Here is a 23,934-nt window from a genome sequence, read left to right as displayed (position 1 = left end):
ACATCTACCATCCTCTTCTACAAGAAAATGGTCCCAGTTCCCAAATACATGTGTTTTCCATCAGGCAGCAGAAGCAACCCACCCCCATTTGCACCCTGTTTATGATGTTGCTATGATTTAAGTGAGTTTAAAATGTGAAATGGTGGGTGCTCAAGAGTTGTTGGGTTTTTATATAAAAAAGAAAGAAAATCTAAGATGGCCAACTGATTTGTTTGTTTGTTGGGTGCTCTAACACAACAGGCATGTAGAAACAGTTGAAAAGCATGGAATGACGGTGGAAAGAATAGAATTAGGAATTGTGTGCTTCACAACCAAAGCCATGCATTTAGACATCTAAAGGGGGCCCCTATAAGACCATTTAAATCCAGGGTCCAAGGGCCCCTTCCAGACATCCTTTTTTTCTTGTGCATTCCTGATGATTTGTGCTCATGATGACATCAAGGTTTTTATACTCAATTCCACTTTCAGTATTATTTGTGCCTGCCAAAGTTTCTGTTTTGTTTCCAATCAGTGCAAAAACTTCCTGCTTTTTATACCGCAAACGTTTCTGGGGTGGAGGAGATGTCCTGCTTTTATTGTGCTATAGTGCAAGACAGCAATAATGCATTAATACTGGGGAAACATCATGGAACAACTAATAAAGCAGAATAGTGTATGGATAAAGGCTCCGAACCCTTAGTCCAGACTCAAGCTCAGGCAAACACAGACCACTGAATACATAACCGATAACTTCACTACTCCTGTGTTAATGACATGCTGTGGAATACACCTGCCACACCCCCCAAAAGAAGTCTGAATAGGCTACAAAATCGTCTAGTTCAGTGGTTTTCAACCAGTGGGCCGTGGCACCCTGGGGTGCCTTGAATGAGGGTCAGGGGTGCCACAGGCAACATGGGCCTCTGTCCCTCTTTCCTTCCCTCCCTCCCTCTTCTGATGCCCTCTCGCATCTCTGCCACCCAAAGGCTTACACAGCAGTTTGTTGCAGCAGCCCTGGCTACAAGCTCCCCAGGTGACCTGGCCTGGGACTGGCCTGGGGTTGTTTCCCAGGCCCCTGTAGGGCAGTGTGAGGAGGCACCTCTCTTTGGGGTAGGGGCTCAGAGACCAGGGGCAGCAGCAGTGGCTGCCCGGAGGACTCCCAAGGAGAGGGGAGAAGAGAGGAGGGTGTTTGAAAAAGGGTGAGAGGCTGCCGGCTCTGCAGGCATGGCGTGACACATCTGGGCTCCTGAGCCCCACAGAGGTGCCGCAAAAAGAATGGTCAAGGAAGCTGTGGACTCAGAAAGGTTGAACACCTCTGATCTAGTTGCACCACTGCATGAAGCTTGTGCATATCCCAGTTTATTAAGCCAGGATTTGCATGTGCAAACCGGGTCAACATATTATCAGCCAATGGAACTAAACTTCTAAAGCCAGAGACTTGGGAGTAGTTCCGTTCAAAACTGAGTCAGCAATTACAAGCATTATTGCAACGATTTATTATTATTTTTAGAAAGAGAGGACAGTTCTAAATTTCCTCATGACACTGGCTGCACCGGATCATATTGCTGTATCATTTTCAGACTGAATACACATTTTGTGCATGGGCAGAATCCAGTTTTTGTATTTCAAACTGCACAAAAACCTATCATGGGACTGATGTCTAGTTGCATAACGCATGCAGGAATATCATAGTCCAAAGCAGGTAATTTCAAACTTCAGCAATGTCACTACTTGAAAGAGGATTTACAAAGGGCGCACACATTATTTCTTTTGTCTGACTGTCACCTCGAAACAACTGAAAAACCTACAAATCCTGTTCACTAAAGGCAAAAGGGGGAGGTGTACTCCCACCATAAGTCACAATCTCTTTCAAAGCACTTTCAGCTCTTTGAAGAACAAATTAAGATTTCTTTCTTAGCATAAGTTAAATGGCCAGGAGAAAGGCCAGGAAGAAGGAAATGGCACTTGACAAAAAGGATTACTGCAGAAATTGTGATGCTATGACGGGTCAGGAAACTTTTACCGGAGATGCACACACAGGATGGAGGAGGAGCTAGAGGGAGCGTATGGGAATTTCCAAACTGTCACTATTTCTGGATGAGATTCAATCACATACTGGAAAATTAGAACTGCTGAGCTATAGGGTATTGGGAGGTGTTGTGCAACTAATGTGCTTCCCCCAAAGATCTGACTTTTGCAGTAAATAGAATGATGGGGAGACACACACTGAAAAGTGTGGGATAACTCTTGCCTCCATGCAATGTAAGCCCCATACACCCCGTATGTTTAAAGCAAGTGGATTGCCCCCAAAAGAATCCTGGGAACTGAAGTTCATTAAGGGTGTTGGGAATTGTAGCTCTGCAAAAGGTAAAACTGCAGCTGCCAGGATTCTTTGATGCTTTAATTGAATGGCATGGATGTGACTGTCACCTAAGTTCCCCCCACACAAATCAGAACGAATACTCATTAAATAGGCAACATCAAACTCACAATGCAGAAGTCCCCCCCCCCCCACGGTGCCTGGAGACAGGTCATGTATCCACAGCAGCGACGAGAGGAGGAATGACCCCTGGGAGGAGTGCAGAGAGAAGAAATGCCATGGTGCACCTACAGCTGCACAACCGAATGCCTTCATCTGCCCCAGCTGCAACAAAACATGTCTCTCCTGTATCGGTCTCTACAGCCACAGCAGGCGCTGTAACCTTCCAACGGTTTGATTTCACCCGCAAAGGTGCACTCTGCCATTGTCTCCCAAGACAGACAGATGCCAACCATTTCCCCTCCTATCCATGCCATCAACCAGAGTTCCCTTTCACAAGTTGGAGGCAATGGGGAAATACCATAATTTTTTGGAAGGTGGATCTTTGCAACTAACAAGTGGCAACCTATTTCAAAGCTTTTGCAAAACTAATCTACTTTCTACCCCAAACTTCCTCCAAGGAGATCAGGGTACAGCTTTCCCCCACCCTTTTACCCTGACAGCAATCCTGCAAAGAAGGTTAGCCAAGGAATGGCTCAAGGTTGCTCAATACGCCGAGATTTCCCTAGTTTACGTCCACCAGGCTACCCACCACAGCTTGCAAGTTTGCATTAACTGACAGCTGAGTGTACTGTAATTGCTGACTTTCTCTAAACAGGAAATCAAGCAAGCTGCTCATGTGTCTTGCTTCATACAGACTTTACCAAGGGCTGGTGCAGTTCCACATTTTGAGCAAACAGAAAGTAGCATACCTATAAAAGGGTTCCTTCTGAGCCTCGTCAGAAACGTCCGTTGAAGATCACACCATGGCGGAGCCAAAGAAAGTCAGAGGAGTGGCTGCTTCCTCATGATTTGTGGCTTCTTTATATAAAGGATTTATTCTACCTTACTTCTGAATGTCAAACAAGGAGGCTTTTAACAACTTGCAGCGTTTCCGAGCAAAAGCAGCCTCGGCACATCTGGATAAGCAGAGCGATACTTCTGGCCCCCAAATGCGTCTCAGGCACTGCTTTCCAGACAGAGTTAAGACAGATGGCAAAATAAATCTATAGGGTATAGGAAAGTATCACTTATCATGACCTCTATCATTTGGTTCTGCTAAGTTTTCAGTTTCACTTTATCAGGAAATTCACTACTGCTAATCGTACAAGGTTCCCCAGATCCCATGCTCAATTATTCTGTAGCGCTCCTCCGCTTCCTAAGGCAGGAATCTGTAGACCCTCCAGATGTGCTTGGACCTCAGCTCCCATGATCTCTGTCCTCTGGTGATGCTGGCTGGAGTTGGGAGTTCAACACAGCCTCCAGAGGATCCACAAGTTCCCCAGAAGTCTTATATCCTTCTTCTTCCTGGCTTTTCCTTCTGTCCTTCTGTCCACCGCATGGTTGGATCACGCATTGGGTCTGTCTCTGTGTTCAAAACTCCCATTGTTCTACGTGCATTTTGCAACAAGGAATTTCATTAGGGTGAGCAGTTTCTGAGCTCTGGGCGCAGTACTGCACTTAAGATTTTCAATTAAAACTGCAGAGTAGAAGGAAAGGAGGATCTTTTTCTGCCTCCCTACTTCCAGCTACTCTCTGAAGACTGGAGAAGAGACCAGGTGGAAAACGAACACAATATTTTAGCTTCTAACACTGGTCTGTCCAGCCTACCTCAGCTATAATGACACATTACGTTTCTGTGCAGAGTACCCTTCTGCAGCAGGTTGTTGTTTGAGAACCAAAGACCCAACGAGTGAAAATCCCACTGGATGCAGCCTCAGATATAACAAAATCTCACAGCAAGAAAATGCACTGACATCAGTGTTTAGAATGTGGCACTAGAAAACCCTCACATCTGTTCCCCCTTGGAATACTTTAATCTTACTATTTTAATAGAACTCGGTGCATGCTATCTCAGAAAGATGACTTAAATAACCACCACCATTTGTTTTGCACTTGTATTTATGTGTTGTTTACAATGGAGTTAGAGGCTGCCCCCCTTCTTTCCTTTTGTTTTAAACATTAAAAAAAAAAAAAGGAGAAATGAAGAAGAGGGCAGGAGAATAGAAAGAGAAGGGAAATGGAAAGAGATGTTTTGTTTGAGACGAAATACAGTCGTACCTTGGTTCTTGAACAGAATGCGTTTTGGGAGGTGCAGCTTCCAATTGGCTCCGCTCATCATCCCGCCACCGCCACCAGCCCCTCACACAGGTAAGCAGCCACCGGGGCTTGTGGTGCTCTTGCATCACTCCCCCCCCCCGCCCAAATATAGTCCGGCCCCTCACAAGGTCTGAGGGACAGTGGACCGGCCCCCTGCTGAAAATGTTTGCTGACCCCTGTACTATGTAAAGCAGCAGGAAATATATTGTGTCACTTTGTGGTACAGCAAGGCAAAGTGTGATAAGGTTCAGGTGGGTCAATGTGTAGAATGGGTGGATTTGGGTGGGGCACAGTAAGGTTCAAGGTTTTCCATGGGCAACATAAAGTTCTGAAGCTGCTCTAGCTAAGGAACAAGCTAGGACTGAACCTTTATATCAGTATTTCCCAATCTTGGGTCTCCAGCTGTTTCCAGACTACAATTCCCATCATCCCTTCTAGCTAGAGATGATGGGAGCTGTAGTCCCAAGTTTGGGAAGCACTACTTTATATAGCAGTCATGACAGCATCAGCAGGTGCAGCCTAAATGTTAGCACCAGCTGTGCTTCAAGATGCTGTGCTTCTTAAAGGGCCCGACGTTCTTGAATAATCTCCTACTGTGACAGAGCAAGGGAACCTCAGCCCTTCCTGGGTCTTTTGCAGTTGTTGTTGTTGTTTAGTCGTTTAGTCGTGACCCACTCTTTGTGACCCCATGGACGAGCACGCCAGGCACTCCTGTCTTCCACTGCCTCCCACAGTTTGGTCAGACTCATGTTTGTAGCTTCGAGAACGCTGTCCAACCATCTCGTCCTCTGTCGTCCCCTTCTTGTGCCCTCCATCTTTCCCAACATGAGGGTCTTTTCCAGGGAGTCTTCTCTTCTCATGAGGTGGCCAAAGTATTGGAGCCTCAGCTTCAGGATCTGTCCTTCCAGTGAGCACTCAGGGCTGATTTCCTTCAGAATGGATAGGTTTGATCTTCTTGCAGTCCATAGGACTCTCAAGAGTCTCCTCCAGCACCATAATTCAAAAGCATCAATTCTTCGACAATCAGCCTTCTTTATGATCCAGCTCTCACTTCCATACATCACTACTGGGAAAACCATGGCTTTAACTATACAGACCTTTGTTCGTAAGGTGATGTCTCTGCTTTTGCAGAGGGTCTTCTGCAGTAGAGTCCTCCAAGTCTGAGGACAACAGTGCCATATTCTCAGTGCTTCCTCCGTGAACGCTTCTGTGGCTGACCCTGGATGCCCTGCCTCTCCTGCCCACGTCCCTTGAAGATAAGGACTCCTACTTGGGGATGTGACGTATCTAATTTAGTTAAATCCTCAGGCCCTGCTGAACTTCCTCAAAACGTCACTTAGGCAAATGAAGTTTTCATCCTTCTCACCCTGTATGAGCAGAGTGCCTTGGGTGAGTTTAAATGCCTTTTGTGACCTCTGGTCAACTCAAGCATGTGTTCATTCCAGGCATCTCTTTGGATTTGATTCAAACCAACATAAAAAACCCCGCAATCAGGATTGTTCCTGCAAGGAGGAGGATGAAAACACTACCGGAAAAACAATTTAATTAAACAGATCTGTTTCTCCAGGAAGACAGTCTTAAGATTTATTCTTTATGCTCCTTAAAATGCCTTGACTGAGCAACAAGTACTGGAAATGGCAGTTGAGAAATTAACACAACACAGTAGCTCTGTCCATGCACAATTTATCATAGAATCATAGAGCTGGAAGAGTCATCTACCTTGGTTCTCAAACAGAATGCATCCCGGGAGTCCATTCGACTCCTGAAACTGTTCAATAACCAAGTTGTGGCTTCCGATTGGCTGCAGGAAAGTCCTACAGCCAATCAGAAGCTGCACCAGATGTTTGGCTTCTGAAAATCGTTCGAAAACCGGAACACTCACTTCCAGGTTTTGATCATTTGGGAGCTGATTTCTTCAGGAGCCAAGGTGTTTGAGGTCCAAGGTACGACTGTATTCCAACCCTCTGCAATGCAAGAATCTTCTGCCCAGTGTGGGGCTGAAACCCACAAACCTGAAATTAAGAGTCTCATGCTCTGCAGAGAAGCATACACAGCTGATTTCAAGTTAGGGCTACTTCCAGCTAAATATTCTTAGTAGCAGCACAATCCTATACATGTCATGCTCAAAAAGGCTTTCTCGAGCTGCAGCCTGTGCATGGCTTACTCAGAAGCCAGTCCCACCGTGTTCAATAAGGCTTATTTCCAGGTAAAGATTGCAGCTACAATCTTCTGGGTATTACAGTCATACAGATGCTTCAGGTTGCGTTTTTTCAGGTTACGGACGCGCCGAAACCCGGAAGTACCGGAATGGGTTACTTCCAGGTTTCAGCGGTCGCACATGCGCAGAAGTGCTAGATCACACTTTGCGCATGCGCAGAAGCACTGAATCGCAACCAGCGCATGCGCAGATGCGCTGCTTCGTGTTGCGAATGTGCTTCCTGCATGGATCATGTTCGCAACCTGAGCGTCCACTGTACTTCCAAGTAACTATTTTTTAGGATCAGCGCTGTAAGTGTGGAATAATTTAAGGATTATTCCCAGAAAGCAAATGGCTCAACCCCTGTTTCCCCATCCTGGAACGAATGTGCCCTTTTGGTGGAACCTAATTACTGTCAGCAACAAAGTATCCTCTCGCCTTCTGTCCCCCCCCCCCCCGTTGTGGATTCTGGCAGTGATCCTGCCATGCAGTTTAAAACGTGACTTCGGCGAGATTATAAGCCAGCTAACTATGCGCAGCAGTTCCCTGGAAGTCACAAAAAACAGCGACATAATGCTCTTCCATAATATTGCATTATGAGAAGCCGTGACACAAAAGCTAAAGATAAGCTGCAGAAAGAAGCATTTTGGTATATCATTTTTCATGGAAGCAGACAGCTTGTACTGATTTGCAGAAAGCCAATGTGATTCCCTGTCTGCTCAGCAAAACACCTCATGCTTGCCATTCAAGTGGAATAAATACTCTGAAGTACTAAATAACTGCTGGGGACTAGTTCAGATTGTCCAAAGCACTTCCATGTCCTGTGGACTAACCAACTGGCCTGGCTTCAGCTGCAGGTGTCTCTGCAGCCTGGTGGAAGGGGTTAGTTTGGACGTAATGTTCATGATTCCACAAACAATGGAATGCTGGACTAGAAAATCCTCAGGGTCCCTTTCCCCTCTATGATTCTATAACTTTTATGTCTGCCATGAACTCACTACGTGTCCTTAGTGTCTCAATCTCAGTCCCTCACCTGCAGTATGATAATACAGTGGTACCTTGGAAGTCAAACGGAATCCGTTCCGGAAGCCCGTTCGACTTCCAAAACATTCAGAAACCAAGGCGCAGTTTCTGATTGGCTGCAGGAAGCTCCTGCAGCGAATCGAAACCCACATTGGATGTCCGGGTTCCAAAGAACGTTCGCAAACCAGAACACTCACTTCTGGGTTTGCGGCATTCAGGAGCCAAAATGTTCGACTTGCAAGGCATTCGAGATCCAAGGTACGACTGTACTGATTTATCGGAAAGGGTTGTTGTAAGGATTATAGCTTAGATAATCTACATGAAGGACAAATACTTGAACACTTGTGAACACTATACAGTGGTACCTCGGGCTACATACGCTTCAGGTTACATACGCTTCACGTTACAGACTCTGCTAACCCAGAAATAGTGCTTCAGGTTAAGAACTTTGCTTCAGGATGAGAATAGAAATTGTGCTCCGGCGGCACAGCAGCAGCGGGAGGCCCCATTAGCTAAAGTGGTGCTTCAGGTTAAGAAGTTTCAGGTTAAAAACGGACCTCCGGAACGAATTAAATACCACTGTACCACTGTACAAATTACTTAAAGAGATCCTTTAAGTAAGCCTGCACTGTTTGCAAAAAAAAATTGCTAATCAGTCTGAAGGACAGCAACATGCCACAGACTCCTACAACAGTGCTTTTGTAAAATTGCAATGCTGTGAATGAACACACTGAGAAAATTTACAGAGGTTTTCCTTGCCACTCCCTTTTCCTTCCGGAACGTAATACTATGCACGATCCCACTCATATGACATTCATCAGAGCCAACCAAATCCAGCCTAACTTTCCCACAAATAAGAATGCATGGGATGACTCGAAAGGGTTGTTTCTGTATTTTGTTTGATTATTTTTAGCCCACCCTCCCTGCAACATTTGATCCCACAAGAATTAAAAGAACAACAAGTCACAGCAGTAAGAGCAGATAAAAACAAAAACATAATGTAATAAAAAAAAACAGCCATGGAGCCCAGGGAGACAGATCTTTACCAAAAGCATCCGTGTCTGGCATGCTCCCCGGGTGAGGGCATTCCACAGTCAGAGAAAGCCTGCAAAAGGCAGATATTACCCCAGAGTGACATCCACACGTCAGTTTTCTGGCTGTTTCAAGAATGAAAAGGAGTATGATGCCGAAACAGGTTGGTTATTATTTTTGTGTGCCTGTGTGGGTGAACACAAAAGGTGTATTTCTTTTCTTTTGACAGGCGTGAGGACACTGAGGGCAGCAGAGACATGAAATCTGTACATTGTGTAGTACAGAAACCTTCAGGGAAGTGCTGTAGCTCTGCAGTAAAACGCATGCTTGGGATGCAAAGGGATACATGTTCAGTTCCTGACATCCCTGGTGGGAGTCATGTGACTGCAAAAGATCCCTGACTGAAAATGCAAAAAGTCATCACCAGCCATAGATAACCCTGGCCCGGGAGATCATATATGAACGGCTCCTAAAATCATTTTATGTGGCCCCTGAAATGGCCCCCTTCTTCTGTCCCATCAGACTTCTTCCCCTCCTGTTTATTCTTTATCTTTTTTGCGTCTCCAAGTTGCCTCTCCCACAGTATCAATCACTTCAGCATTCATGCCTGTGAGTGAAAGACGCATGTTGAGATATACATTTTTTTAAAAAAAAAAAAAACCAGAAGCATTTTTACTTGGTATTATAGGTCAGGACATTAATAGGCAAGATGTTAAATTGTTTTTATATGCAACAACTGCGGCAAGAGTATTATTAGCCCAGAAACAAGAAGAAATTCCGATGAAAAAAGAATGGCAGACGAAATTAATGGACTATGCAGAATTGGACAAAATGACAGGAAGGATTCGAAACCTGCGGGGCCAGAGATTTACAGAAGATTGGAAGAAGTCTATGAATTATTTGAAGAGCAACTGTAATCTACAAATTACGCTAGTAGGACTACAAGAAGTTTTGTAAGGAGAAATATATGAAGTGTTACAAAGTAGGAAAAGATAGAGATATTGGTTATGAGTTTGACATGTAATAGGGAAGATAAGAAATGCATACTGAGAGATCAGATTGGAAAATTTTCAGACAGGATTGATGGAAGTCAAAAATTTGAATAGGATGTAAAAGTCTGTTTAATTACTGTTGAAAATGATATGTTAAAAAAACTAATAAAAATTATATATAAAAAAATAAAAAGAAAGACGCGTGCTTGTCTTTATTCCAGATTAGTTAATCCAGTGGGCCTGTCCACTGCCAGCCTGTGGCCTCCAACACATTATTATTACCCCTGTGAGAATGCAGCCCTCAGCCAAAATATGGTAGTCCACCCCCAGTGTAGGTAATACTGAATTTGATGGACCAATGGTTCAATTACCCAGCAGGCAGCTTTCTGTGTTCCACTTGGATTGGGAAAACAACACATTGGCATCTAGCACTGCCGAAGAGACAGCTGTAAATGGACAGACATGCAAGGAGTACAAGGAAGAATGGACGGAATTTAATGATTATTTAGTTAAATATGTTAAGTTGAATTAATTAGAAAAAGCTTGCAAATACCTAATAGGCTTAGGATTTAAATATGTAATGTGATGAATTAATATGTTTAATGCTGAATTGGAAAGAGAGAAAGATGTTAAGTGATTAAGTTAATGTTATAAGAATATTGACTTGGAAAACCGTTACAATGAGATGCACTGAAATCTAACCAGGGGGATGCGAGGAAGTCACTTAACAATGTTAATTAGATTAGTTTTAATAAGGTTATGATTTATGTTTGTTTGTCTATTTGTCTCTGTGTTTTAATTTTTGTGGGGGGGAAAACAAAAAATAAATTTGGGGGGGGGGAGTAAATGGACAGACATGCAGGAAGTACTGTGCAGAATTAGAAGCATGCACCAGCAGCTTAAAAACAGAGGGAAAAGGAAATGACTCAAAAAATAAAAATAAAATAAAAAACAAACCACAGGTGCTAAGCAAAAGGGTCTTTAAGTCTGACTTCAATAGGAAACTGTAGTCATTTTTCCCAGTTCTACGTAAACTAACAGGCTGTTTCTGGAAAAAATACAGCACCATCCTCCAGAACTAGGTATTTTGGACATTGTAATTGAGACAGCCGGTATATAACCCCAGTCCACCTTCTGCTTTGTAGTGATTAGAGAAATTGAATGCCCGCCGTCACTTTCACTGAGCTCCAACCACTTGTATTCCTTTGTTGATCATTTAAAGGATTTCCCCATGAGGTCGCGGGGCACGTTACAGCAATATAATGTGCAAGAATCAAATGAGGCAGCTCTAAAGCAAAGTCCAAACAAGGCAGGTTCCATTACACACAAACCCCGCAAAAAACAGCAACCCTTAATTGTCAAAGGTGCATCTTCACATACGATGGAAGCCGTGCAACAGAGATGCTAGACTATGGGAAGGCAGTTCCACAATTCAGAGGCTGCCACCATGGACATCTGCAGGAAATTTTCGGGAAAGGGAGGACAGATAAATACGTCAAATGAGTAAAACATACATACAGAACTGAAAAGTGGGAGCAGGCAAGTTTCTCACTAAACAAATGACAAGAATTGTGCCTGCGCATTTTGCCTTGTATCTTGGGTTCCACACATGCTAGAAATTTAGTCTTTATAAAACAAAAGGATCTGCGGGTTAGCTCTGACAGCTGCCACAGAGAATGCCCTCTCCTGGGTCACCACTCCCCATAATTCAGAGGGCAGTGGAACGACCAAGAGGGTACCCTTCTTTCACAAGAAGCACCTTTCAAATTGCACTGGCAGAGTCAACTGCACACAGCTAACTACTGCAAGACCCTGCTTACAAGTCAGCATTACTCTCAGGAAGTGGGCCATGAAACCACTAAAGCCCACTATGGGCAGGTTACATCTTCTAGGTTAGGGATGGAGAACCTTTTCCAGCCTGAGTGCTATATTCAATTATCCGCAACCTCCCAAGGGCTATATTCCAGCGGTGGACAGGAGCCGGTGGGAAAGTGGACAGAAAATTTATGCCAACTTTACTTTTGTACAGTCGTACCTCGGGTCACAGGCACTTCAGTTTACAGACTCTGCTAACCCAGAAATAGTACCTCGAGTTAAGAACTTTGCTTCAGGATGAGAACAGAAATCGCATGGTGGCAGCAGGAGGCCCCATTAGCTAAAGTGGTGCTTCAGGTTAAGAACAGTTACAGGTTAAGAATGGACCTCCAGAATGAATTAAATTCTTAACCCGAGGTACCACTGTACAATAAACGCCTCTCTCTTCCCTATCCAGACAAGCCAGAGACATTATCAGAGTTGAAGGACACATTCCAGAAGAGCAAAAACACCTGGGGTGTAAGGCAAGTCAGAGTGTGGCTGAGGGAGTGTTCCAAGGGCCAGATAAGGAAGGCTTGGGGGCCGCATTGAGTCCCTGGGGCTGCAGATTGCCACTCCTGCACTAGGCAGTCCACTCCATCCTTTTATGTCTTTTGTCATCCCACTATGAGAAGGTCTTGTAGGCCACCTAGGCTAGTTTCTAGAAAGCTTTAGCATCCATTCAGGAGTTTAGGAAAGCCTTGAAGACCTGCTTGTTTTTGACTTCTTTTCTTGAATTGCGCTCTGGCTGATGTTCTGTTCATACTCAGTGCAGGAAATCTAGAGTGGGAGCATCAGCAGCCCTACTAGATCTCCAGAGGAGAGTCTACCACCCTCTAAAATAAGATGATGCCTGCTGCATTGGACCAAAGTCCATCATCAAATTCCCAAGCAGATGCCTATGGTAAGCCCACAATCAAGGCACAAGCACAACAGCTCTAGCTGACTGCTTCCATACAGAGAGGGAGCCGCCTATTAGGTCCATAGGTAAATATCACAAGAATGGACAAAGGCAGTTCTATCCTTACCACACCCCTATCTTATGCCTTTTATTACAGGGAAGAAGCTTGGCTTCAGACAAAGATAAACCTTTAGCACTTATTTGGGATATTCTAAAGCATCCTCCATTTCCTTCTTAATGGAATGAGATGTGATACAGCAAAATTGGCAGGCCAAAGTTTCTCATATTACCAAGAATGCAAAAACAGAAAGAAAAATAACATCCATTAGGCAGCACAGTAAAACTTTATTTTTTGTTAAGAGAGACCAATTTTTAAATGTGGGTAAAAAGTAGAGCTATGTGCATCAAGGCTTTTGACCCACTCAATCATGTTCCACTATTCATTATGGTTGCCTCTTCTCACTAATTGGGCAACCACATAAACAAAGCAGTCTCTTGAAAGATGAGGACGTCTTTCAGATATTGCAGTATGTAATCAAGATGGCTAAAATCAAGAGTTTCAGGACTGCAGAGGAAATCTGCCAGTACACTCTTATGCACGCCTACTCAGAAGTATGATCAAATAAGTCCAACAGGCCTTACTCCCAAGTATTCGAGTTTAGGACCACTGAGTGTGGGGTGTTTAAACAGAATTTGGCTGCCAGGTTGTGACCCTTGCAAATACGTCTGGAACAATTACTGGCCTACAAAACGAGGGAAACCCCCCCCCACACCACATATAACTCACAACAGCTGGCTATGGCACATGAATAGCCAGACAGAGAAGAACCACCACTTTTGCAAAAGAAAAGAAGCTCTGGTCACCTGGAAGAGTTTCTCAGCCACTAAATTGCCTCTAGAGCAGATCTCCATACGTTCTCAGACTGCAACTTCCACCATCCATGACCACTGCTCACGTTGGCTGGGGTTGATGGAACCAGTGTTAGAAACTGAGATATGAAAGCTAGGAGCTAAATGGCACCTTAAACCGAGGTTATGGGCGCAACAACGGTATTTCTGGGCGCGCATAGAATACAAAGCTGAAAATGAATGAACTTCAGCTAAAATCTTGTGTTCATTTTTCATGGGGTCAAATCCTTCCCCTGCCCACCTCACTAATATTCTTAAGAGGGTCTCTTCTCCAGTCTTCAAAGAGTAGCTAGAAGTGGGGAGGCAGAAAAAGGTCCTCCTTTCCTTCCACTCTGCAGTTTTAATCTGAAATCTTAGGCGTGGTACTGTGCTCATAGCTCAGAAACTGCTCGCATTAACAAAATTCCCTGTCGCAAGGCAGCCTAGAACAATGGGAGTTTCGAACGCTGGGTGGAAGTTGGAGTCCATCAATCTCTGGAGGACCACAACTTCTCCATCCCTGATTGGCAGTAACGCAAAACTGACTGCATATCACAGGCTTGGTGAGTCCCCTCCACCCTCACTAAACTGTCGATATAAATTCTTCAGCCAGCCAGTCCTGAAACTGCCGCTGGTTTCCTTTGCGCGCTTCGCCTTCGCCCTCTAAGAGACTGCCTAGGCAGAGGCAACGCGAGGCTGGCTCCCCAAACGACGGCAGGGTCCCGTCTGAGAAAGGGAGGGAGGCGCTTCCCGTTGTCAACTTTTCCACACGTCCTCAAGCCGTGCGGGAACAAACAAAGGGAGTCCGGCTCGAGTTGAGACGCGGCGGGGATTTGCTTTGGAGGAAGCAACAACTTTCCCCAGAGAAAGAAAGAGATGCAGGCGGTGGCTCCACGCAGGAAGCCGGCGAGGACAGAGCGCGGCGGGGAAGGCGACTAACGGCTCGCTCCTGGTCTCCTGCAGAGGCGCAGAAGCACCAGGCTCCTGGCTTGGCGCGTCCGGGGCTGCCAGACGGGGCGGGAGTGCGATCCCGCTTGGGGCCATACAGCAACTCTCCGGAGCCACGTTTTTCCCTCCGCCTTCCTTCCTAGTCCGGTTCTGGCCCCAAAGGGGGCAGGATCCTACTCTGGGGACGGAAAGACTAGGGTGTGAGCAGGAGGCGTGTATTGGACGGCGCCCCAAATCCACCCCGAGGTATTAAACCCTGATCCACCACCCTCCCATAGGTGCCAACTGCCCTGGGTGCCCGAGCACCCACAAAATTCCCCATGAAGGGGCCGAGCACCCACAAATTTCGGTGCCAGGGTCATGCACGCTGCATGGCCACAGAGCAACTCCCCGAAGCCACGTTTCCTCCGCAGGATCCTACTCTGGGGAAGGAAAGACCTCAAATCCACCCCGAGGCATTCCAGCGCGCGCCTGGACGGACCCCGATCCACACACCCCTCCCCACTGCTTGGAGAGTCTCCCCGCTATTTCCCCATCGCCGCCTGGAGGCGGCTCTACCCTCCATCCCCAATCCCCAATTCCATTTCCATTTCCAAAGGCTGAAGGAAAAAGAGAGGGCGCTCCAGGGGAAAGGGGCGCGCCGTGGCGGCTCCATCCTCGCTCACCTCGGTGGGGACAGAGATCGTGGCGGGGACGGATCACGGGCGGAGGGCGGTGGCGTCCTCTTCCTCCATTGCCGAGCACGGTGGCGCTGCCGATGCTCCCCACCAGGATCCGCGCCGAGAGTGCCGAGGCCGCTGTCCCCGCGCGTCCCTCCTCCGTCTCCTCCTCCTCCAACAGCCGCTCTCTCCGCCCACTGCTGCTGCCGCGGGCCGCCACCTCCGGGCCGCGCCCTGCTCCGACGCCGGCGCGCGCACGTGGCTCCCCCCAGCCAGCGGGCTGGCGCGCAAGGAGGGAGAGGGGTAGGCAGCGAGGGTTCGCCGAGACACCCCCTGGCTTAGCCCCATGTCTTCTACTTTGGCGATCACTTGTACCTGAGTAAGCCACGAAATTAAAAGACGCCTGCTTCTTGGGAGAAAAGCAGTGACAAACCTAGACAGCATCTTAAAAAGTAGAGATAATCACCTTGCCAACAAAGGTCCGTATAGTAAAAGCTATGGTTTTCCCAGTAGTGATGTATGGAAGTGAGATCTGGATAGTGTTCTCGAAGCTACCAGCATGAGTTTGACCAAACTGCGGGAGGCAGTGGAAGTGCCTGGCGTGCTCTGGTCCATGGAGTCACGAAGAGTCGGACAAGACTAAACGAATAAACAACAACAACAAAGATTGTCTTCCATGGACAAGGTCTTAACTGTGAGTCCTAAGTGATTGTGGAGGCCAATTCTTGACCCGCACGTCCTTCCACAGTGGGGACATTGGTTTCTGGGCAGGAGTTGATCACGGTGTGGATTTGCCAAATGTGCCTTCCTCTTAGCACGTTTCTCCCTTTCATCTTGAGTTTGTGCTTCTTCAGAGTCCATGGCACTTTTGGTATAGGCTGGCCTCCAACTGGAGAGCTCTCAGGCCAGCGTTTCCCAATTGTCCTGTTTATATTCCTTTTTTTTTTTTACATTTACCTTGAGAGAGTCTTTAAACCTCTTTTGTTGACCACCAGCATTACACTCTCCATTTTTTAGTTCGGAATAGAATAGTTGCTTTGGAAGAGGATAATCAGGCATCCATACAACATGACCAGTCCAACGAAGCTGATGTTGAAGAATCAATGCTTTGACACTGGTGATCTTTGCTTCTTCCGGTACACTGGCATTAGTTCGCCTGCCTTCGGAAGTGATGTGTTCATTTTTTTGGAGACACTGTTGGTGGAATCTTTCGAGGAGTCAAGAACAGGACTGGAGTTGAAGTTCAGATTGGATCATTTCTGCTAAGCCATGGTTTAATGTGACATGGTTTTTGTTTTGTTTTTTTTTTTAAAAACCAAAAACCAAAATGCTACAATCTGAAAAAGTATGACTAGGAGCATGGAAAGTACTCAATTAACTGAGGTTCTGGTGGGTATTTTTTACTCATGGTTTCCCCAAAAAAGATCAACAACTTTAAGGGGCGATCTAAAAAAAGCTAAGCAATTTTTTGCCCCCCTCAAAGAAATCCTGGCTACGTCCATGACTAGGACAGACTCCCAGTGGCACAGAAATGCTCTTGCCCTCTTCTTGCCCGTGATACTCAGTTTTTTCGTGGTTTCAATAGCACTTCAAATCATGCCTCTCTTAAAATCTCCACCCACCCATACACAAACCAAAAGCCTAACTGGGACATATTTTAAAAAGGCCATTGACTTAAACATATTTCAGATTGGAGCCTACTTCTCCATATTATATAAAATGAATTTATGGAATAGTCCAAATGCCCACCAATAATGGTTCTCTAGGTCTTGATTGATTTCAAAATTGAATAAATAAAATCCAATTTCCCCCAAGGTTATCTGAGATTTCTTCCTCCCTATAAATGTTTATAGATGGTGATGTTATTCATTCAACCTAACATGCCACACTTTCCTTCTCCATAAACTAACAGATGGCAAGAACAGTTTTCCATGCTGGTAAGTAGTGAACATACATGTGATCGTCACAATTTGTTCTCTTTTTACTTGTCCTTTTCTTTCCGCCCAAAGCATGGAGTCCACTTCATCAGATACATAAAGTGTCTATCCTTAATTGGTGGGTATATATCTACTTGGGGTGGGTGGGGAGTATGAGCAGCCAGGCCGAATGGTGATGGAACTACAGAAATTACATTCTGTTACAAATCAGTTAAGTCACTCTTCACAGGAATAGCCTTAGCAGTCACCCTAATACTGCTAAGTAACTTAACACCTGCAGTGTGATGACAAGAAGCCGTGATATCTTTATTCATGCCCCAGAGACAAATAAAATCCCTTGATACATTTTAACTCAGCAGTTTCACACTGGAATATCCCTTTGAAATTCCACAGTAAGAGAAGGGCAACTTTAGGTCAGCTCCAGAATATCTTGGGAGAGGGAAATGTTCCAATGTGAATGTTCTGGGAAGAGGGGAAATCTGTGCATGCCTTTCCCGTGTTCTGAAAATATATATAATCTGTGCGAGTCTTTCATTTATAGCCCTTTCATCACTGCTTCTGCAATTCATCAAGCAAAAGATTTTGTCCGTGCTTTGATAAATGGGGAGATTCGGCATTAAACTGAAAAAAGTTAATCCCCATAATCTTAAAAAGATCTTAAGCTTTGAAATAAGTAATCTGCTTTTAGAGAACAAATCCCATATTTCAAAGTCACATGTAAATATTGCCTTAGGATTGCATATTTGCTACAACGCTCCATGTATTTCCACCATTTTCCAGTGTTTCTAGATCACGGCCAAATGAACAATAATATTTTGTTCTTCTTTATTTTATGCATAATCTACCTGTGTGCAAAGAAAACATATCCAGTCATTTGGACCCATAATTCAATGAATTATTTTGGTCATTTGCTGAGTTTTCGTAACACAGATATCTGGCAACAGGCCTGGTGCCTGAAGTCAGCTCCCTGTACAGCACATCCTTGGGGATCCTGCCATCTTTCATTCTGTAGGCGTGAGCAAGCCAGTGTAGACATCATTGAGACAGGAGTGCACACAAGCTGGGAATGTGGGCCTGGAAGAGCACGTCTTTGTTTGAGACTGTCCTGTCATGTGATGCCCAAAATCTTCCTGATAGTTCATGTAGAAGGCATGGAGGCATTGCTCCTGGTGGTTGGAAGTTGCCCATGACTCACTTCCATAAAGCAGCATGCTCATCACACAAGCCTGGTAGACCTTCATCTTGGTATTGGACGCTACCATCACATTCTCCCATACCCTTTTGGAGAGGTGAGCCATTGCCCTGGCAGCCTTGCCAATACACTTGTCCAGCTCAGTGTCAATGGAGAGGTTGCTGGTTATGGTGGAAACCAGGTAGACAAAATTGTCTGACATGAACACACTTCAGTACCAATCACCTGTTGACAGTAAAGTCCAGCTGGTGCCAGTGGCCTGACCTTAGATGCCTCCAGGACACTTGGTGTTTCGCCTTGATAGAGAAGAACATGCTCATGATGCAAAGTCTGCGATACAAGCACAGGTCAAGCAGCCTTTGTGCATATGAGCATTCATAAAACCCAGACAAATTCTGAAATTCTGAAAACCCGGGGAGAAACTGGATGTGATGTGGAAGATCTGGGATAGGCTTGCTTGATGCAGCTATTCTATTCAACAGAAGTATAGTATCCAGATAATGGAAGTAATAGTACCACTCTATTCTGCTTTGGTCAGACCACACCTGGAATACTCTGTCCAATTCTGACCACCACAATTTAAGGAGGATGTTGACAAGCTGGAACGTGTGCAGAGGACGGCAACCAAGATGATCAAGGGGTCTGGAAACTAAGCCTTATGGGAGCGCTGGGTATGTTTAGCCTAGAAAAGAGGAGTCTGAGAGGAGATATGATAGCCACCTGTGGTGTAGTGGTTAAGAGCAGTTGTCTTGTAATCTGGTGAACCAGGTTCGCATCCCCGCTCCTCCACATGCAGCTGCTGGGTGACCTTGGGCTAGTCACACTTTTCTGAAGTCTCTCAGCCTCACTCACCTCATAGAGTGTTTGTTGTGGGGGAGGAAGGGAAAGGAGATGGTTAGCCACTTTGAGGCTCCTTAGGGTAGTGATAAAGCGGGATATCAAATCCAAACTCTTCTTCTTCTTAAGGGATGTCACGTGGAAGAGGAAGCATGGTTGTTTTCTCCTGCTCTTGAGGGTAGGACTTGAGGCAATGGCTTCAAGTTACAAAAAAGGAGATTCCGACGAAACATTTGAAAAAACTTTCTGACAGAACTGTTTGGCAGTGGAACAGATTCCCATGAGAAGTGGTGGACTGTCCTTCCTTGGAGGTTTTTAAGCAGAGGTTGGATGGTCATCTGTCGTGGATGCTTTAGCTGAGATTCCTGCATTGCAGGGGGTAGGACTGGATGATTCCGTGATTCTATGATGCATATTTTGTGTGTTTTTAAAAGAATATTGGGGGGAGGGTGTAATTTGATTGTGGACATTGTGCTGAGGAGAGGATTAATCCTTCCCCTATTTCTTTGATCAAAACCACTCCTCCCATCCCACCTCCCGCTGCCATTAGCAGTGCAGGAGGTGGGGAAGATACCCACAGTGTACCAGTCTTTCCAATTATCCCTCTATATTTGCCTTACTTCCTCTCTTCTCACACATTGTTCTCTGTGGCACGCATTTCACAGCATGGTTATTCCAAGTAGCCTTATGATGTGATATTCCTTCATCTCAACTCCATGCCCTCAAGAGACTGCTTTGATCTTCTTAGCAGTCCCAGGCTGAAGAATGAAAGACACTGTATTTATTCAGCTGCTCAATTAAAGCAACAACACCACACAAAATTCTCAGGATAAACTGAGGAGCTTTAATGATCTCGTCTGGTACACAAGAAGGAACACGAGAAGACCAGTTCAGCCAAAGTTCAGGAGAATGGGAACTTCTTCCCCCAATCTTCCACACACAATAGTTCTTTCCTGTTGGGCAAGGGTATTTACAAATGCCACTGGGGCAATGCTCTTGTTTTTATGTGAGCCGAAGCAAACCAGGTCAGAGTCAGGGAGCATGTCAAGGGACTCAGCTATACAGCTGCAAATATAATATTTTAAGTGCGTTTTAAGTGCATTATACAAATGGAGCTGGTGAGCTAATGGCAAATTCCATATATTTTTTAAAGTTTTTTTTAAATATATGCACTTTCACAGTGTTTTTTTATATATGTGTAGATTCAGCCAAGGATAGGGAACTGGTGAGCCTTCCAGATGTTGGTGGACTCCAAACTCCTATCAGCTCCAGCCAGCACTGCTAGTATTAGTGACAGACATGCTAAGACACTGGTTCTGAGACTGTTTGCAACATTTTGCATGTGTATGCTTGACTGCAAAATTCTGTGGGGATACTCGTAGGATGCAAATTCTTTTCTGAGGGCAGTTGGAGAATATAAACTTTAAAAGCCTTGTTTCCCCTCGATGTTCAGAGAAACTTGCCTGCATCAATAATTCTGGAACATGGACTGTGTTTCAAATATAAACTTTTATCATTTAAAGTAAATTTTGGAAGTGCCATTCCTCCTCCCTGTTCTCATGCCATTTGAAATCAGTTAGATTTCCCATTAAACAAAACAATGTTTACAAACTATGCAGAGTGTTTTTTTTAGCTTGCTTGCAAATATAGGGGAATGGCAGTTCATCAGACATCTGGTAGAATAGTTATCCGAGAAACTGAAGCAAGCTTTTAAAAACAGGAGTATGCCTTGAGATGGTGTGTTTTATTTCTAAAGCCCCAGAAGTATGCTTGGCAGGGTACATATAAGTACATTTGGATATGTTTTGCTACAGATGGAAAGTTAGTGTGCCAGCGATCCCATCATCGCTGACTTTTGGCCCTGTTGGCTGAAGTTGATGGAAGCTACATCCAAAAACATCCGGAGGGCAGCAGTTACCATGTGGAAAGTTTTTGGTGTAATAGTGCATTCAGTAATGTAAAAGGTAATGTAATGTAAAAGGTAAAGGATCCCTGGACGGTTAAGTCCAGTCAAAGGAAACTCTGGGGTTGCAGCGCTCATCTCGCTTTCAGGTCGAGAGAGCCGGCATTTATCCTCAGACTGCTATCCGGGTCATGTGGCCAGCATGACTAAACTGCTTCTGGTGCAACAGGACACCATGACGGAAACCTGAGCGCACAGAAACACCATTTAACTTCCCGCTGGAGTGGTACCTATTTATCTACTTGCACCGGTGTGCTTTCGAACTGCTAGGTTGGCAGGAGCTGGGACAGAACAACTGTACCCTGTTGCAGGGGTTTGAACCGGCAACCTTCTGATTGGCAAGCCCAAGAGGCTCAGTGGTTTAGACCACAGCACCACTTGTAATCAGTAACATAATCCCCTGGTTGCCACCTGTATTCCAAACTGGTGCAGTCCAAAAGAATTGCACTACTACAGGCTTTCTTTAAATGTAAACCCCACTGTTGGTACTTTGAAAGCAGACTTTGTGCTTCTGCTGTTGATGTATTTTGGTGTGATGGGGAAAAAAGGAAGAAAACATACGGTGTTATGTTTAGACTGCGTCAATTTTATCAGGAATGTGAAATGGGAATTCCTCCCCCCCCCATAGATTTCCAGAATCTCAGCTAGACCATAGGCAAACAAGTCGTTTCATTTCTGATTCCTTTCTGACACCAGGGTGGAAGGATAGTTTGGTTTACACAGTTTGACCTAACCAATTGCATTGAAGGCCCTTAGACAATCAACACAGATGTGAACTATGAAAACCAGGACCGATGGTGGATTAAATTAAAATTCATATTTCAAGCTACATTAAATGTGATGTAAATTTCAAGAAAAGACTGCATTTTGCAAAAGAAAGTTGATAAGGAGGGGATCTTAACATTATTGCTAAGATGATCACACTGTACTAGTTAGTAAGAGTTTGCAAAAATTCTAAGCTACTATGTGTGCGTGTGTGTGTGTGTGTGTGTGTGTGTGAGAAAATGTGATTATATGTATATTCTTCTAGAAAAAAGGGTGCCACTACTCACCATGAAGTTGCTACAGTAAGTGCCAAACTTTTAATCAGTGCTTTTCTTCTAGAAAAAAAAGTGCCTGTACTGTGTACTCGCAGAAAAAAGGACTGTATGTAATCTTAAAGAGATAATCATACTCTGGAATGGTGCTGGACTTGAAGTGTGGGAACTCAGTCCAACTGGACTGATTTCATTTTCATCTAGAATTAGTCATATCTTGTAAAATTGTGTAGTGTTTTTAGCAGAAGGGACCTTGAAGTGAGAAAGCTGTCTTCACACACATGCCCAATGCAAAAAAAAAAAAAAAGAAGTATTACAAAACAGAGTGTGTTCATTTAGTCTTTGAGTACAGCAGCATGACTTTCCCAAATCCTGCTAGTGTGTCAATAGATGGAACCAGAGAGCAATAGATGGAACCAGAAATTTTCTCTCAAGCCCTTGAATAAATAACTATAGCTTGAAGCAAGTACCAGGAACTGAGCATCAGTAAAATTCCTATTTTCAGTTCAGATTCAAAGTTGCCTTCATTTCAAAGACCCTGATTTACAGTGAAAACTTTTAGCAGGGCGATTTTGACAAAACCCTGTTGATCCAGAAAAAAGAAGAAACAGAAGTATACCTTTCAAATGATTTAAACATGGTCTGTTTGCATGTAATGCTAAGCCAAACTATGGTTTATACAAAGATCATGGCCACAGTGCCTCTACCCTACTGCTCTCATGTTACCCAGGGCCAAACCATGGTTTATCTTAGTGTTACGTCTTAACCCGAGCTTAATGTTAGTCTCACTCTAGACAAACTATGAGCTGTAGAAAAGGTTTTCTCTTGGTTTTCTCTAGCACTATGTGCAAACATAGCCTTAAAAATAAAAGTTATCTGTCAAGTTTTTAAACAAATTATAAGAATATCTAGAACACTGCACATACCTTTGAAAGATTATCAGTTTGTGGGAAGGGGGAGGAGGAAAAAAAGAGAGATTAGTGGGCTGTTGTAAAAGTGCAAATAGGCTAAATTACAGAATAAGAGATCTACACCATTATTAAGAATTTAAGAAGTTTCTTTTTGGATGAGGCCGAAGGCCCGTCTAATCCAGCCTCCTCTTCCCAGTGGCCAACCAGATTCCAAAGGGATTCTTATCAACTGCCATTCTGAGGCATCCTGCCTCCGATTCTTAGATCTTGGTGGCGTTTTTGATTAAATGACATAAGCTTTCCTCAAGAAAAGATTGGTCTGCCCATGCTGGTGGCATCTTTTCTGGGCTTTCCTATCAAAAGCAATGAAGATCAGACTATGCTAAAGTAATCACCTCTAGTTATATTTTGTCAAATGCAAAAGCTCCGGTATCAAATCACAACTCAAGATTTCTAGCCCACTGAAAAGCTTGGGGAAAGTAGCAGTTGTGGCTTCTAAAAATGGATAATATAGAATGTGTTAAAATTTGCTTTCCCACCTAGCTGCCACTCCACAGCAACCCAGACCAAAGCTGAGCAGAGACTGGTCGTTGACATTTCTGCACAGAGAATATGCCAAACACGGAGGAAGAAGAGTTTTAACGCAAGCCTGCACCAGAGACCATTTTGTTCTCTGCACACACTCCCCTCCTCCTCAAGTAGGTTGTGGAAGTTTGGTCCCTATTTCTACACTTCTTTCAGAAAACATATGATAGCATATATATGCTGATCACTGATTTGTTTGGCTTTGAGTGGGGAACCGTTTCCCCTCAAATTTGGAAGTCATTCTCTGCCAGCCACTGGACATTATGTAATATTATTGTGGAAAAACTTCGTTAAAAGTTTATTCAAGGGTGCACTCTCAGTAGCTGCTGAAGATTATAATATGGCACAAGAGAGCTTATTATGCCCCAATCATTAAATGCTTTA

General features: G+C 44.6%; 2 protein-coding genes across 2 annotated transcripts in view; one reads left to right on the top strand and one right to left on the bottom strand.

Moving 5' to 3' along the window:
- LRRC8C (leucine rich repeat containing 8 VRAC subunit C) overlaps positions 1-15,257 on the bottom strand; it is a 34,141-nt gene extending 18,884 nt beyond the window's left edge. Inside the window, exon 1 of the mRNA XM_083743359.1 lies at positions 15,095-15,257. The gene's annotated coding sequence lies outside the window, so the exon portion shown is untranslated. The remainder of the gene's footprint in view (positions 1-15,094) is intronic.
- Positions 1-23,934, top strand: part of KYAT3 (kynurenine aminotransferase 3) — a 339,825-nt gene that overhangs the window by 263,222 nt on the left and 52,669 nt on the right. The gene's annotated exons all lie outside the window — the stretch shown is intronic.

The sequence above is a fragment of the Podarcis gaigeae genome, assembly GCF_964106915.1.
Source record: "Podarcis gaigeae genome assembly, chromosome: 6".
NCBI classification, from domain to species: domain Eukaryota; kingdom Metazoa; phylum Chordata; class Lepidosauria; order Squamata; family Lacertidae; genus Podarcis; species Podarcis gaigeae.
Note: the sequence above shows the minus strand (reverse complement) of the source record. Positions and strands in the feature narration are given on the sequence as shown.